The sequence below is a fragment of the Anolis carolinensis genome, unplaced genomic scaffold (assembly GCF_035594765.1).
Source record: "Anolis carolinensis isolate JA03-04 unplaced genomic scaffold, rAnoCar3.1.pri scaffold_10, whole genome shotgun sequence".
NCBI classification, from domain to species: domain Eukaryota; kingdom Metazoa; phylum Chordata; class Lepidosauria; order Squamata; family Dactyloidae; genus Anolis; species Anolis carolinensis.
The window spans coordinates 26550180-26565813 of NW_026943821.1; positions in this window are offsets into that span (position 1 = coordinate 26550180).

The following is a 15634-nucleotide window of genomic DNA, read 5'->3' on the forward strand; positions in this document are numbered from 1 at the left end:
ATGTGCAGAGTGCATAGGAATTTGTTCATAGATTTTTTTTAAAAAACTCTAGCCCGGCCCTCCAACTGTCTGAGGGACCGTGGACTGGCCCCCTGTTTAAAAAGTTTGGGGACCCCTGGTCCAGAAGATAAGACCATTAATATTTCCCAGGGAAATATTACATACAGGCGACAAATGAAGCTGTGCCGCGGGTGGATTTTGCTTCCATTCCTGAAGCCTCTCAAGTGCAGGCGCAAGCCACAGCGTGCCCTTATTCCCACAACAAAATCAAGTCAAAGAGCAATTAATAGGCTGATACCTGTGGCCAGGCAAAGTGATGTGGAGCTGATGATTCCTTTTTCCATTTTACTCCAACTGTGGTTACTTTCCTCTCCGCCTTCCCTCCTCCTCGCCCGACTCTGGGCCGTGGTTTTCGGGGCACCAGGGTTCACTTTTGTGGGTAACCTGCGCTGATAGCTGTTGATTCAATTAACTCAGCCTTCTCAGCTCGTTGACCATAGTGAGTCAGGCGGGGCGGAGTGGCCTCTTCTCCTTCCAGCCATAAAGGGTTTTTATTTACAGGGGAGATAGCTGTGCCCGGCCACGCGTTGCTGTGGCAAAGTGCATTCGTATGGGAAATCAAGTATTGAGGAATTGGTGGTACAGTGTTCCCTCTGAGTCCCTTCGGGTGAGAAGGGCGGGATATAAATGTTGGAAATAAATAAAATAATAATAAATAAATAAATTCCCTCTCTACTTTGCGGTTCACTTTTTGCAGATTTGCTCTTTTGCGGTTTTTCAATCTATATATATATATATAAACATAATGTACTTTTTTAGGACTGAGTAAACAACAAAACCACTAAACCAAATCACACCAAATTTGGACACAAAAGACATAGCGATCCAATCTATGTCTTTCAGTTAAAAAACCTAGAAAAATAAAGAGCCGCGAGGAAGAGCCGTTTTCAACCCTGACTGCCAGTCAGAAGGGTAGGCCCAAAACATTATGTTGTACAACAAATTTGACAGAAAAAGTAGTTCAATACGCAGTTACGCTATGTAGTAATTACTGTATTTACGAATTTAGATCCACGAATTTAGATATCACGATGTATTGAAAACATTGACTACAAAAATGTGTTGGATAATTCAGAACGTTGGATAAGCGAGTGTTGGATAAGTGAGACTCTACTGTATAATAATTACTGTGGTATAATAATACAGAACAATGTAATCTCTAAAATCAGGACAGTAAATAAAGAACAACACTCTGAAAACAGGGGAATTCCAGACAGGAAACAATCAGGGCCAGCTAACACCTCCGAACAAAGTATTCCCCTAGGAATCCCACTTAGGACAATGACGTCACAATAATGCGTGGCTGGGCACAGCTAGTAAACTCTAAAATAATATTTTTGAACAATAGAAGCAGCACTAACTACAACAGACAGTAGTGTCTCCAATGCATTTTTGTAGTCAATGTTTTCAGTACATCGTGATATTTTGGTGCTAAATTCGTAAATACGGTATATACTACATAGCATTACTGTGTATTGAACTACTTTTTGTGTCAAATTTGTTGTATAACATGATGCTTTGGTGCTTAATTTGTAAAATCATAACCTAATTTGAGGTTTAATAGGCTTTTCCTTAATCCCTCCTTATTACCCAGCATATTCGCTTATCCAACATTCTGCCAGCCCGTTTATGTTGGATAAGTGAGACTCTACTGTATGTTTCAGGATATAACTGATAGACCGGTTCGGACTCGCAACATGACTTATTTATTTATTTATTTATTTGTTTGTTTACATCACTTTTACCCCACTTTTCTCCCCGAGGGGACTCAAAGCGGCTTACAATAAATAGGCAAAAATTCAATGCCTAAAAACAATGTAAAAACAGCAATTCATATAAAACAACCTACAAAACAACAATTCATATACAACTGATACCATGGCAAAATAAAATCACATTATATAAAATTTTAAGCATGTCCAAGATTAGAATCCATTCTAATCCATTCTAATCTTGGTTGTGTAAGATGCAGTTAGAATATGACAAAGATAAAGAGATCCTGTTCAACTATCTGGTTATTGCGGCGAGAATAACTTATGCCGGGCGGTGGAGACAAAAAGAGACCCCAAATTAGGAGGAATGGCTGATTAAAGTCTTGGACGTGATGAACATGGATAGGCTTACTTACTGGTTATCTTCAAGTCAAGGTCTGCCTAAGAAAGAAATCAACTGGGACCTGGTAAAGGACTATTTAAAACAAATAAAATTTAATCCCATCTGCTGAATAAATTCAATCTTAGAATCTGATAAGGACGAAGGGGATATGGATTTGATTGACTATCAGAATTTTCTTGCAGAACCAGCCAAAGGAAGATGGAAGTCAACATTTTTCTTTTTTTTTCTTTTTTCTTTTTTCTTCTTCTTTTTTTTCCTCTTTTCTTTTTTATAAAAACACTATTTTTTATTAGCCTTTATTTTATTTTATTTTTTCTCTCTCCTCTCTACTCTTTTTTTCTTACTTTCTAACAAAAATAAATGTTCTCCCACTTTCGATGGAAAAACACTATTTTCTTATTAAGATATATATATATATAGATGTTTCTTTTTTTCATTTTTTAATATATAAAACTTTGAATAAAGATCATAAATAAATAAAAAAAAAGATGCAGTTAGTCTTTGTGACAAACCGATCTGGAAGCGTCGTTTGGGGTTGCAGGTTCGATTGTACGAGGAAGTCTGGGAGAAAAGGAACGACAGGTCCCATAAGTCATGAGATGTCAATGGCAGCTCCAGACATTAAAACTTCACCACGGTGAGTGGTTTAATTTCCTGGGCAGGGCTGTTGTTTTGACGCTGAGAGCAGATGAAAGTCGAGATTTCCTGGTCATTCTAACCTGAACCTGGATGGGAGAAACCCCGGGAGTGACTCTCGCTAACAATGGGCCTTTTATCCAGTGGACCGAAGCCCTATTAGCTCTAAAGAAGTTAATTATAACCTAAATTACCCAGGAACTTGGACATAGAAGGCAAATAATAATTGAGCCTCCCTGCCTTTAACTACTGTAATAACTAACAACTTTTGTCTGGCTGCGGTTATGGGCATCTTGCAAGCTTTGTGAAGGATTTTCCAACACTTTTTTGGGGGGGGGGGTGGTCTTAGACCCTTGGTTGTGACAACACAGGGTGTGTGTGTGTGTGTGTGTGTTTATTTATTTATTTGCAGGATTTCTATTCCGCCCTTCTTTCTCGCCTCAGGGCGGATCACAATGTACACATACAAGGCAAACATTCAGTGCCATATGAACATAGAGACAGAGACAGACACAGAGGCAATTTAACCTTCTCCAGCTTCCTGAGGAGATGCTCGATTCCGGCCACAAGGGGGAGCAGCTGAGTCATCATCCACTGTGATGCCGACTTCCTCATTCCAAACATATTAGTAATTTAAAAGCCTTTCCTTAAACTACAAACTTCCATCTGTGACTTTTTCATGGTTTCCTCCTTTCTGTTGAAGTTGTCCACATGTTTGTGAATTTCAATGGCATTTTTGTGTTATACATAGGGACCACCAAACGCAGCGCACAAACACGAGTCAAAGAACATGAAAGGCACTGCAGACTAATTCAACCAGAGAAATCAGCCATAGCAGAGCCCTTGATGAACCAACCTGGACACAGGATATTATTTATTTGAGAACACAGAAATGCTCGACCACTCCAACAATTATCATGTCAGACTACACAGAGAAGCCATTGAAATCCACAAGCATGTGGACAACTTCAACAGAAAGGAAGAAACCATGAAAATGAACAAAATCTGGCTATCAGTATTAAAAAACTCAAAAAATCAGAACATAAAATAAGAAGCAACACTCTGAAAACAGAGGAGTTCCAGACATAACTCGATCAGGGGCAGCTAATGACTCTGAACAAAGGATGCCCCCAGGCAGGAAGAAGCCAGGAGATGAAGCTATTCAATGCTAATTAAGGTGATTAACTACAACATTTACACTGGCCTCCAATTGACAAGAGTTCTTCTCTCACCCTGGACTTTCCACAGATAGATATAAACCTTCCTTGCTTAGTGTCTCCATATACCTCACAACCTCTGAGGATGCCTGCCATTGATGTGGGCGAAACGTCAGGAGAGAATACTTCTGGAACATGGCCATACAGCCCGAAAAACATACAACAACCCTGTGATCCTGGCCATGAAAGCCTTCGACAATTCCATATGTGACTTCTGGCTGAGCAGATGCTGGATTGCTGTGAGTTTTCCGGACTGAATGGCCATGTTCCAGCAGCATTCTCTCCTGACTTTTCACCCACTTCTATGGCTTGTGAAGGTCTGAGGTCTGTTGGGAACTGAAGAGGTGCTTTCTAGTGAATGTATATTGGTTGCATTCTTTATTCTCACCTATTTCCTCCAGTCTGTATGGATGTCACTGGACCACAATGGGAACTTTTGCAAACCGACCTGTAACTCTGGAAACTGGAACTCCACCATAGGCGTTGGGTTCTCATTGTACTTCATCGTGTTGTGGTGAGACAGTACTTGCCGACACAATTTGTAATGTCTGCCTCAGGTTCTGTGGTTGTTCGCTTTGGTTTTCGTTCCCTTTGGCAACACGGTCTCTCCCACCTGAGGTTGGCTGCTGGCAACGGACTTGTGCAAGTTGACACAACCACAACTTCTTCTTCTTTCCTCCCGGGATCAGTCACCTCCGGGCCACACCCAGGGATCCTGCAGAACCCCATCTTCCTTTCAATGCTTGTGTCAAAGAGTCATTTTTAATACGCTTGCAACTCATACATGGGTTCTCTGAAGAACACCTAAAGCTCTCTGAAGCTTAAGGTGGTCTTACTGCCTATTACAGGGGAAACCAGCTGATCCCTAATCCATCTCAATGTTTGCAATACATCGTGATATTTTGGTGCTAAATTCGTAAATACAGTAGAGTCTCACTTATCCAAGCTTCGCTTATCCAAGCTTCTGGATTATCCAAGCCATTTTTGTAGTCAATGTTTTCAATATATCGTGATATTTTGGTGCTAAATTCATAAATATAGTAATTACAGCATAACATTACTGCTTATTGAACTACTTTTTCTGTTAAATTTGTTGTATAACATGATGTTTTGGTGCTTAATTTGTAAAATCATAACCTAATTTGATGTTTAATAGGCTTTTCCTTAATGTCTCCGTATTATCCAACATATTCACTTATTCAACATTCTGCCGGCCCGTTTATGTTGGATAAGTGAGACTATTGTAGTAGCAACAATAATAGCATAAAATAATAAATGAAATAATAATAATAATAATAAGAAGAAGAAGAAGAAGATCAGGGTGAAATAATGAATTTATTATTAATAATAATAATAAAAATAGAGTAAAATAAATGTAATAGTAGCAACAATAATAGAGAAAAATAATAAATGTAATGATACCAATAGTAACAGAGAAAAATAATAAACGTACCATATATTCTCGACTATAAGCTGACCCAAATATAAGACAACCAGGACCCTCACCCGAGTATAGCCGGTCTTTTTTAGTCTTAAAAAAAGGGCTGAAAAACTAGGATTATACTCGAGTACAGTAGAGTCTCACTTATCCAACATAAACGGGCCGGCAGAACGTTGGATAAGCAAATATGTTGGATAATAAGAAGGGAACAAGGAAAAGCCTATTAAAAATCAAATTAGGTTATGATTTTACAAATTAAGCACCAAAACATCATGTTAGACAACAAATTAACGTTATGCTGTAACGTTATGTTGTAATTACTGTATTTACGAATTTAGCACCAAAATAACACGATATATTGAAAACATTGACTACAAAAATGCGTTGGATAATCCAGAACGTTGGATAAGTGAGGCTTGGGTAAGTGGGACTCTACTGTATATACAGTACGCTGTTTTAAACTTTGTGTTTTCAAATACATTACAACTTGTACCTTCGGTTTGCTTCTGACACGATAAATAAATAAAATAAAATAAATGGTTAGGGAAAATAACTTTTGCTCCAACTCTGTGAAATTATAATATTTACCGAAGACAATTGGGCACTTTTTTCCAGGCGAGGAACCCTAATTGGCTCCCTTTTCTTATAGACGGTGCCTTTCTGATCCTATTTGTTATATTTATTACGAAACAGGGTTGGAATTATTAATGCCTGGGAGCCGATGTCTCCTCTGGCCAGACAATCATCCCCGATGCCGGGCCACCCGGGAACGCAAACGCCGTCTTGTTTGTCCCGATCAACTCCTTTCTTAATGAACGCATTAAAATGAGACTGTTTATGTCAAAACCTCCAAAGGCATTCCTAAATATAAGCACCGCTTCGAACCCCGTCCCCCGTAATGGGTCATTAATGTATTTTAAGTGCAAGTGAAAACTTTGCCTTTGCAGAAGGGGAGGCGGGAGGAGATGGCTTTCATCGCAAAATGACCCCGAGTGCCTTTTGATTGCTTTTAAATTCCCAATGAATAATAGATATATCAGCAGATTTGGCATTCTAATGCAATGCTAAGAGAGGTCACCCTACGTCGGAGCAGGAACGCTTGGTTGGCGGTGCCAATTGGAAATGTCAAAGCCCAAAATGCAAAGGGGAGGATAGTGATGATGATTGACACCCCGCTCCCAAAAAAATGTCCTCTGGAATAAAAGTTATCTGTTCATAACTTAAGAACATCCTGCAAGTCACTTCTGGTGTGAGAGGATTGGCTGCCTACAGAGATGTTGCCCAGGGGTCATTTCCTGGATGTGTTACCATCCTGCTGGGAGCCTTCTCTCGTATCCCTGAAAGCTAGAGCTGACAGGTGGGAGCTCACCCGACTTGAGAACATCCTGCAAGTCGTTTCTGGTGTGAGAGGATTGGCTGTCTACAGAGACGTTGCCCAGGGAACGTTGCCCAGATGTGTTCCCATCCTGCTGGGAGCCTTCTCTCGTATCCCTGCAAGCTAGAGCTGACAGGCAGGAGCTCACCCAACTTGAGAACATACTGCAAGTCATTTCTGGGGTCAGAGAAGATTGGCTGTCAACAGAGACGTTGCCCAGGGGACATTGCCTGGATGTGTTCCCATCCTGCTGGGAGCCTTCTCTCGTGTCCCTGCAAGCTAGAGCTGACAGGCGGGAGCTCACCCGACTTGAGAACATCCTGCAAGTCGTTTCTGGTGTGAGAGGATTGGCTGTCTACAGAGACGTTGCCTAGGGAACGTTGCCCGGATGTGTTCCCATACTGCTGGGAGCCTTCTCTCGTGTCCCTACAAGCTAGAGCTGACAGGCAGGAGCTCACCCGACTTGAGAACATACTGCAAGTCACTTCTGGTGTGAGAGAATTGGCTGTCTACAGAGATGTTGCCCAGAGGACGTTGCCTGAATGTGTTACCATCCTGCTGGTAGCCTTCTCTCATGTCCCTGCAAGCTAGATTAAGTGACAGGAAAGGAGATTCCATCTGAACTTTAGGAAAAACTTCCTGACCATAAGAACTATTTAGCAATGGAACTCTCTGCCGCAGAATGTGGTGGATGCTCCTTCCTTGGAAGCTTTTAAACAGAGGCTGAATGGCCATCTGTCAGAGGTGCTTTAATTATGCTCCTCCTGCATGGCAAGAGGTTGGACTAGATGGCCAATTCTATGATACAAGGGTTGAATGAAAAGTAATGCCTCCACCTTCGTAACTCCTCAGCAGATGCCAGTCCTGGTCTGCGGCAGGTTCTGGCTTGTTCAGTAGACTCTCCTCTACAGTTCCATTTGGTGGGAAGCCTTAGCATTGAACGGTTGTGTTGTTAAAGTGAGAAGTATGGAACCCTGTGCAGACGGTCGGTCAATGCGACTTAAGCAACGTGAAGTCATTGAATTTGTGACAGCAGAAGGTGTCATCCCAAAGGAGATTCCTCAGAGAATGCAAGCTGTTTTATGATGATTATGTTGATGTGAGTCCGGTGCGTCGTTGGGCGAGTAAGTTTAAAGATGTTGAGGTGGGAACATCTGACTTGCGTGACAAAGAGTTGGACATCAAACGTTGACAGATTGATTCAGGACGATCGTTGTATCACTCAGAGAGAAATTTCAAGCATACTGTAATCAGCATTTCACAAGATCGTGTGGGTCACATTATTGCTTTGCTTGCCTGTCAGATGTTGAGAGAACTGTGAGACACTGGTTGCAGAAACAGAGTGTCGACTTCTTCTGTGACGGATTCAGAAAACTTGTTCATTGTTGGCAGAAATGTATCCAATGGTCTGGTGATGATGTGGAAAAGTGAATAGTGGTGGTTAAAGAGCACATGCTAAGGATTATTTCTGTGTTTTATTTATTAAAATAAAATAAAATTAAATTAAAATATTCCCATCCAAACCCAAGTAACGAAGGTGGAGGCATTACTTTTCATTCAACCCTCGTATTAACTGTATTTATAAGTTTGCATTTTCTTCAAGTCTATTCACTATAAATAGAAGGAGCAGCTTTAGTTGTGACTAAGTTTTAATCTAGTTTGATCCCCCAAGGTAATTATGCCGGACGCGGGAGGGAGAGCTATGCCGTGCAAATACAGATGAACGGAGTCAGTTATTCCGCCGGCCGTCCTCTCGCAGAGCTTGTTGATGAAGCTAATTCAGCTTGTACTAATGTAGGAAATCATTAAAGATCAATAACAAAATCATTAGCCACGTGACGCTCTTTCTGGGCGGCCTGATCGACAGATACGCCACTTAATACGGCCGTAAAATCAGCACCATGAGCTCATTTTAATGGGTGTCAGCAAGATGGATGGGCAGGGGTCTAAAGGGTTAGCGCAGCAACATGGAAGCCAGACCGCTAATGCACTCGCAACTCTTTGGAGCACTTTGAGGCAAGTTGAGACGAAAAGGCCCTGGAAACCGCACTGAGACCCATTTTGCGCAAACCTTTTCAGAAAAGGCTTGAAAGCTAATGCAAGGCTCTGCAGCAGAACTGGCGGCGGATGTGTCGGAGCGGATCGAGCGAAAACAAGACGCAAAAATTCAGGGCCGATCATCAAGGAGCATCCTGGAGTTTTGCAGAAACTGGGGACCTTTGAAAAGAACAAAGCAAGCCTTTGAGCTTAGAAGTCCAATTGACTCTTCATATTTTCGGGTCTGACTTTTGCAGATTTGATTATTTGTGGAGCTGATTAAAGCATTCCATGTACAAAACTATAGCTCCTCTATTGTAACTCTATAGGTGTGCTGGAGAACCTAGATCAGGGGTCCCCAAACTAAGGCCCGGGGGCCGGATGCGGCCCTCCAAGATCATTTACCTGGCCCCCGCCCTCAGTTTTATAATATAATATATTGTATATACATATAATATTGATAATAATATTATAATGTAATACAATATAACACTAATACCATATAATAATATTAATTATATATTCTATATTACATATAATATTACATATAATATTACAGTATAGTGGTATAGTTCAATCTATATATATAAAAGAGTGATGGCATCACGGCAGCGGACAAAACAACAAAAGTAAACACCCCACAACCTCGAAAATTGACAGCACAACCCCTCATCCATGCCTCTAGGTTGATACAACAAAAAGGAAAGAAAAATAAAGTCCTAATTAGAGGGAGAGGAATAATTGTTTTTATCCAATTGCTGCTAGTTAGAAGGCTAAGCTCTATTCACTTGGTCTCCTAGCAACCCACTCAGCCCAGGGGACCCTTTACCTTAACTACCACCAATTCCTCAATACTTTATTTCCCATACCACCATACTTCGCCACAGCAACGCGTGGCCGGGCACAGCTAGTATCTATATATATAAAAGAGTGATGGCATCACGGCGACCCACAAAACAACAAAACTACAGGCCCCCCAACCTCAAAATTTGACAACACAACCCATCATTCACGCCTCTAGGTTGATACAAGAAAAAGAAAAGAAAAATAAAGTCCTAATTAGAGGGAGAGGAATGATTGCTTTTATCCAATTGCTGCCAGTTAGAAGGCTAAGCTCCTCCAACTTGGTCTCCTAGCAACCCAATAAAAAATAATTAAAAAAACTAAAAATAACTAAAAACACAAAAAAATTAATACAATAAAATACTATAATAACAGAAAATAACTAAAAATAATACAAGAAAATAATAAAATATAATAAAAAGATAACTTACAATAAAAATAATTTAAAAATACAAATAACGTCAAATAAAAATTACACAACAATTTTTAACCAATACCACCACCACTTTGCCACAGCAACGCGTGGCCGGGCACAGCTAGTAGTAATATATAATGCTAATATTGTGCTATGCTAATAATATAATACATTGTATGTACATATAATTTGTAAGCCACTCTGAGTCCCCTTTGGGGTCAGAAGAGTGTGATACAAATGTAGTAAATAAATGCAGTAAATAAATAATAAATAAATTTTAGACTTAGGCTCACCCAAAGTCTGAAATGACTTGAAGGCACACAACAACAACAACAACAACAACAACAACAACAACAACCCTAATTAACTTGACTATCTCATTGGCCATAAGCAGGACCACACTTCCCATTGAAATCCTGATAAATGTATGTTGGTTAAAATTGTTTTTATTTTTAAATATTGTATTCTTCTTTCATTCTTGTTGTTGTTGTTGTTGTTTTTGCACTACAAATAAGACATATGCAGTGTGCATCAGAATTTGTTTGTATTTTTTTCAAATGATAATCCGGCCCCTCAACAGTCTGAAGGATTGTGGACCGGCCCTCGGCTTAAAAATTTGAGGACCCCTGACCTAGAGGTTCCTCCAGAGGAGGTATCTCAGAATAGTTTTTAACTATCACTTAACTCAACCCTAGCAAATGTGGAGGGCTGATTGTTTAGGGTAATGGTTCTCAACCTGTGGGTCTTCAACTTCCAGAATTCCTAGCACCTCATAAACTGGGATTTCTGGGAGTTGTAGGCCAAAACACCTGGGGACCCACAGGTTGAGAGTTTAGGGTTTAATCATGAGCTGAACCTTAGCCATCCCAAGCCTTAGAGATATATCAATGCCATAAGTAGAAAACCTCAGTAGACCACAAGTTGGACATGAGCCAACAATGGGATTCTAGGCTGCATCAAAAGGAATATAGTAACTAAATCAATGGCCCTGGTCAACGTGGTCCCTGGTCAAAGTGAGTCCTGGTTAAGTGGGTCCTGGTCAAAGTGGGCACTAGTCAAGTAGTCCCTTGTCAAAGTGAGCCCTGGTTAAGTGGGTCCTGGTCAAAGTGAACCCTGGTCAAGTAGTCCCTGGTAAAGTGTTCCCTGATCAAGTGTTCCCTGGTCAAGTGGTCCATGATCAAAGTGGGCCCTGGTTAAGTTGAAGTCCAAAACACCTGATCAAGTGTTCCCTGGTCAAGTGGTCCATGATCAAAGTGGGCCCTGGTTAAGTTGAAGTCCAAAACACCTGATCAAGTGTTCCCTGGTCAAGTGGTCCATAATCAAAGTGGGCCCTGGTTAAGTTGAAGTCCAAAACACCTGATCAAGTGTTCCCTGGTCAAGTGGTCCATAATCAAAGTGGGCCCTGGTTAAGTTGAAGTCCAAAACACCTGATCAAGTGTTCCCTGGTTAAGTGGTCCATGATCAAAGTGGGCCCTGGTCAAGTTGAAGTCCAAAACACCTGATCAAGTGTTCCCTGGTCAAGTGGTCCATGATCAAAGTGGGCCCTGGTTAAGTTGAAGTCCAAAACACCTGATCAAGTGTTCCCTGGTCAAGTGGTCCATAATCCAAGTGGGCCCTGGTTAAGTTGAAGTCCAAAACACCTGATCAAGTGTTCCCTGGTTAAGTGGTCCATGATCAAAGTGGGCCCTGGTCAAGTTGAAGTCCAAAACACCTGATCAAGTGTTCCCTGGTCAAGTGGTCCATGATCAAAGTGGGCCCTGGTTAAGTTGAAGTCCAAAACACCTGATCAAGTGTTCCCTGGTCAAGTGGTCCATGATCAAAGTGGGCCCTGGTTAAGTTGAAGTCCAAAACACCTGATCAAGTGTTCCCTGGTCAAGTGGTCCATGATCAAAGTGGGCCCTGGTTAAGTTGAAGTCCAAAACACCTGATCAAGTGTTCCCTGGTCAAGTGGTCCATGATCAAAGTGGGCCCTGGTCAAGTTGAAGTCCAAAACACCTGATCAAGTGTTCCCTGGTCAAGAAAAGGTTGAGAACCACTGGTGTAAGGAATGTCTGTTTGAACACTTCTGTGCTATGCCATTCAAGGTGACACCATGCAAGGCAGGCAGGTTTGATCCAGATTGGTGGTGTGCTCCATCAGGACCATCACAATAAACTGCACTGAGCCCATTCACCTCTTAAAGATATAGACAAGTGGCACTGTTCCTTTCTTAAGCATCTCCAAGGTTGGAGATGCTGAGGGTTGCACCTGAGATCTTCTGGGATGGAGACACATGAGGCATGGGCCAACTTGGGACCTCCAGGTGTTTTGGACTTCAACTCCCACCATTCCTAACAGCCGGCAGGCTGTTAGGAATGGTGGGAGTTGAAGTCCAAAACACCTGGAGGTCCCAAGTTGGCCCATGCCTGGTCTACCTCCATCTCAAGTGGTGTCTGTGGACATCTTGGTTGCCAAAATACCCTTGTGGGGAGACCCACATCCCTTGATATCTGTGGTTTCCTAGTGGCTACTAATCGACCCCTTGAAACGACAATTTTGTCAACATTTCTCCTGTAATTAGAGATTTCGGTTTGGCGCGCCAATGGGCTGAGACATCTCCCTGTACTTTCTTGAGCTTCTGAGGTTAAATGGCTCAAGAGGCCACAACGACTCGATAAAAATCACCACCGACACGCCGCCGGCATCAACCTTGTTCTAAGGAGGGAGCCGTGGCGTCTTCATCTAATCCTGATGAAGGCCGTTGGACGAGGCGGAGAAATCCCGGTATCGATGAGGGGGAAATTGTGGTGACACCATAAAACACACACTCAAGCCATTAGTGGGCAGTCCGGCTGGGCCGACCTCCCGGCTGTTTAATTCTGTGGTCATTCCCATCTCATGAAAACCCCCCGCGCAGAAAGGAAGACACGTTGGCTGTGACCTCCCCATCCTTCACGCCGGCCACACAGACACCACAGCGGTATCGAGAGTGATTTGAGGCATTGAGGGAAAATTACTTATTGTGAGAGAGAGAGAGCCGGCTAATGAAAAAGGGGGGTTGAGGACTGACCAAACTTCAGTTCTTCGGTGGGTCTGAAATAATGGGAGTGTGGTTTCTCTTTCCACCCCGTTCCCCTCGCTTGTCATGGTTGAATTATTGCGATTGGACGTCACTCTCCCTCTTAATTAGAAGAAACCAACTCTTCTCGTTAAGGAACAGAGGCAGAGCCTGCACCTTTCAGCCACAAGGGGGCGCTTTCCCATGCCTAGAGAAAGTCAAGACACATTCTCCTCCACAATAACCAAATCTCTATATATAAAAGACTGATGGCATCACGGCGATTCACAAAACAACAAAAGTACAGGCCCCCCAACCTCAAAATTTGATGACACAACCCATCATCCACGCCTCTAGGTTGATACAACAAAAAGAAAAGAAAAAATAAAGTCCTAATTAGAGAGAGAGGAATAATTGCTTTTATCCAATTGCTGCCAGTTAGAAGGCTAAGCTCCTCCAACTTGGTCTCCCAGCAACCCAATAAAAAATAATAAAAAACACTAAAAAATTGATACAATAAAATACTATAATAACAGAAAATAACTAAAAATAATACAAGAAAAAAATAAAATATAATAAATAAAAATATAACTTACAATAAAATCAATAAAAACTGCAAATAACGTCAAATAAAAATTACACAACAATTTTTAATCAATACCACCACCACTTTGCCACAGCAACGCGTGGCTGGGCACAGCTAGTGCAGAATATTTCGAGCCATTACACTTTTCTTTTAAAAAAATAATCTTTATTGAGGTTTTTTTTTACATGTTAAAAGAAGTTTGCCATGTTAACTTGTATTAACACACAATGCAGAATATTTCGGATTTCAAAATCAGAATTTTTATTTTTAGTTTGAATGCAGAATATTTCGAGCAGAATGGTGCGGCCATTACACTTTTCTTTTAAAAAAATAATCTTTATTGAGTTTTTTTTTACATGTTAAAAGAAGTTTGCCATGTTAACTTGTATTAACACACAATGCAGAATATTTTGGATTTCAAAATCAGAATTTTTATTTTTAGTTTGAATGCAGAATATTTCGAGCAGAATGGTGCGGCCATTACACTTTTCTTTTAAAAAAATAATCTTTATTGAGGTTTTTTTTACATGTTAAAAGAAGTTTGCCATGTTAACTTGTATTAACACACAATGCAGAATATTTCGGATTTCAAAATCAGAATTTTTATTTTTAGTTTGAATGCAGAATATTTCGAGCAGAATGGTGCGGCCATTACACTTTTCTTTTAAAAAAATAATCTTTATTGAGTTTTTTTTACATGTTAAAAGAAGTTTGCCATGTTAACTTGTATTAACACACAATGCAGAATATTTTGGATTTCAAAATCAGAATTTTTATTTTTAGTTTGAATGAGAATATTTCGAGCAGAATGGTGCGGCCATTACACTTTTCTTTTAAAAAAATAATCTTTATTGAGTTTTTTTTACATGTTAAAAGAAGTTTGCCATGTTAACTTGTATTAACACACAATGCAGAATATTTCGGATTTCAAAATCAGAATTTTTATTTTTAGTTTGAATGCAGAATATTTCGAGCAGAACGTTGCGGCCATTACATTTTTCTTTTCTTTTTAAAATAATAATAATAATAATAATAATAATAATAATAATAATAATAAAACTTTATTTATATACCACCTTATCTCCCGGATGGGACTCAAGGCGGTTTCCAATCATAAAAACAACAGAAACATTACATAACAACCATAATAACACATTATGAAGCAAAGTAAAAATACAGTTATAGAAATAAATAACACTTACATGACCTGATCAATTGAGTTTTTACTTGCCATGTTAACGTGTGTTAATACACAATGTAGAATATTTTGGATTTCGAAATGCAGAATATTTTTTTTATTTTGAATGCAGAATATTTCAAGCAGAATTGCTCGAAATTACACTTTTTCAAAGAAAGACGAGGCTGTTCAGAGAACGCACTCTTTTCCAATGCAGAATATTTTGAATTTCAAAATGCAGAATATTTTGAATGCAGAATATTTCGAGCAGAATGGTGCGGCCATTACACTTTATTGTGTGTATTAATACACAATGCAGAATATTTCAGATTTCGAAATGCAGAATATTTCGAGCAGAATTGTGCGGCCAAAACACTTTCCCAAAAGAGGACAAGACTGCTCAAGGAACACACTTTTTTCTTTTTCTTTTAAAAAAAATATTTATTGAGTTTTTTTACATGTTAAAAGAAGTTTGCCATGTTAACGTGCGTTAACACACAATGCAGAATATTTCGGATTTCAAAATGCAAAATATTTTTTTAAATTTTGAATGCAGAATATTTCGAGCAGAATGGTGCGGCCATTACACTTTTCTTTTTCTTTTTTTAAAAAAATCTTTATTGAGTTTTTTCTTTACATGTTATAAGAAATTTGCCATGTTAACTTGTGTTAACACACAATGCAGAATAGTTCGG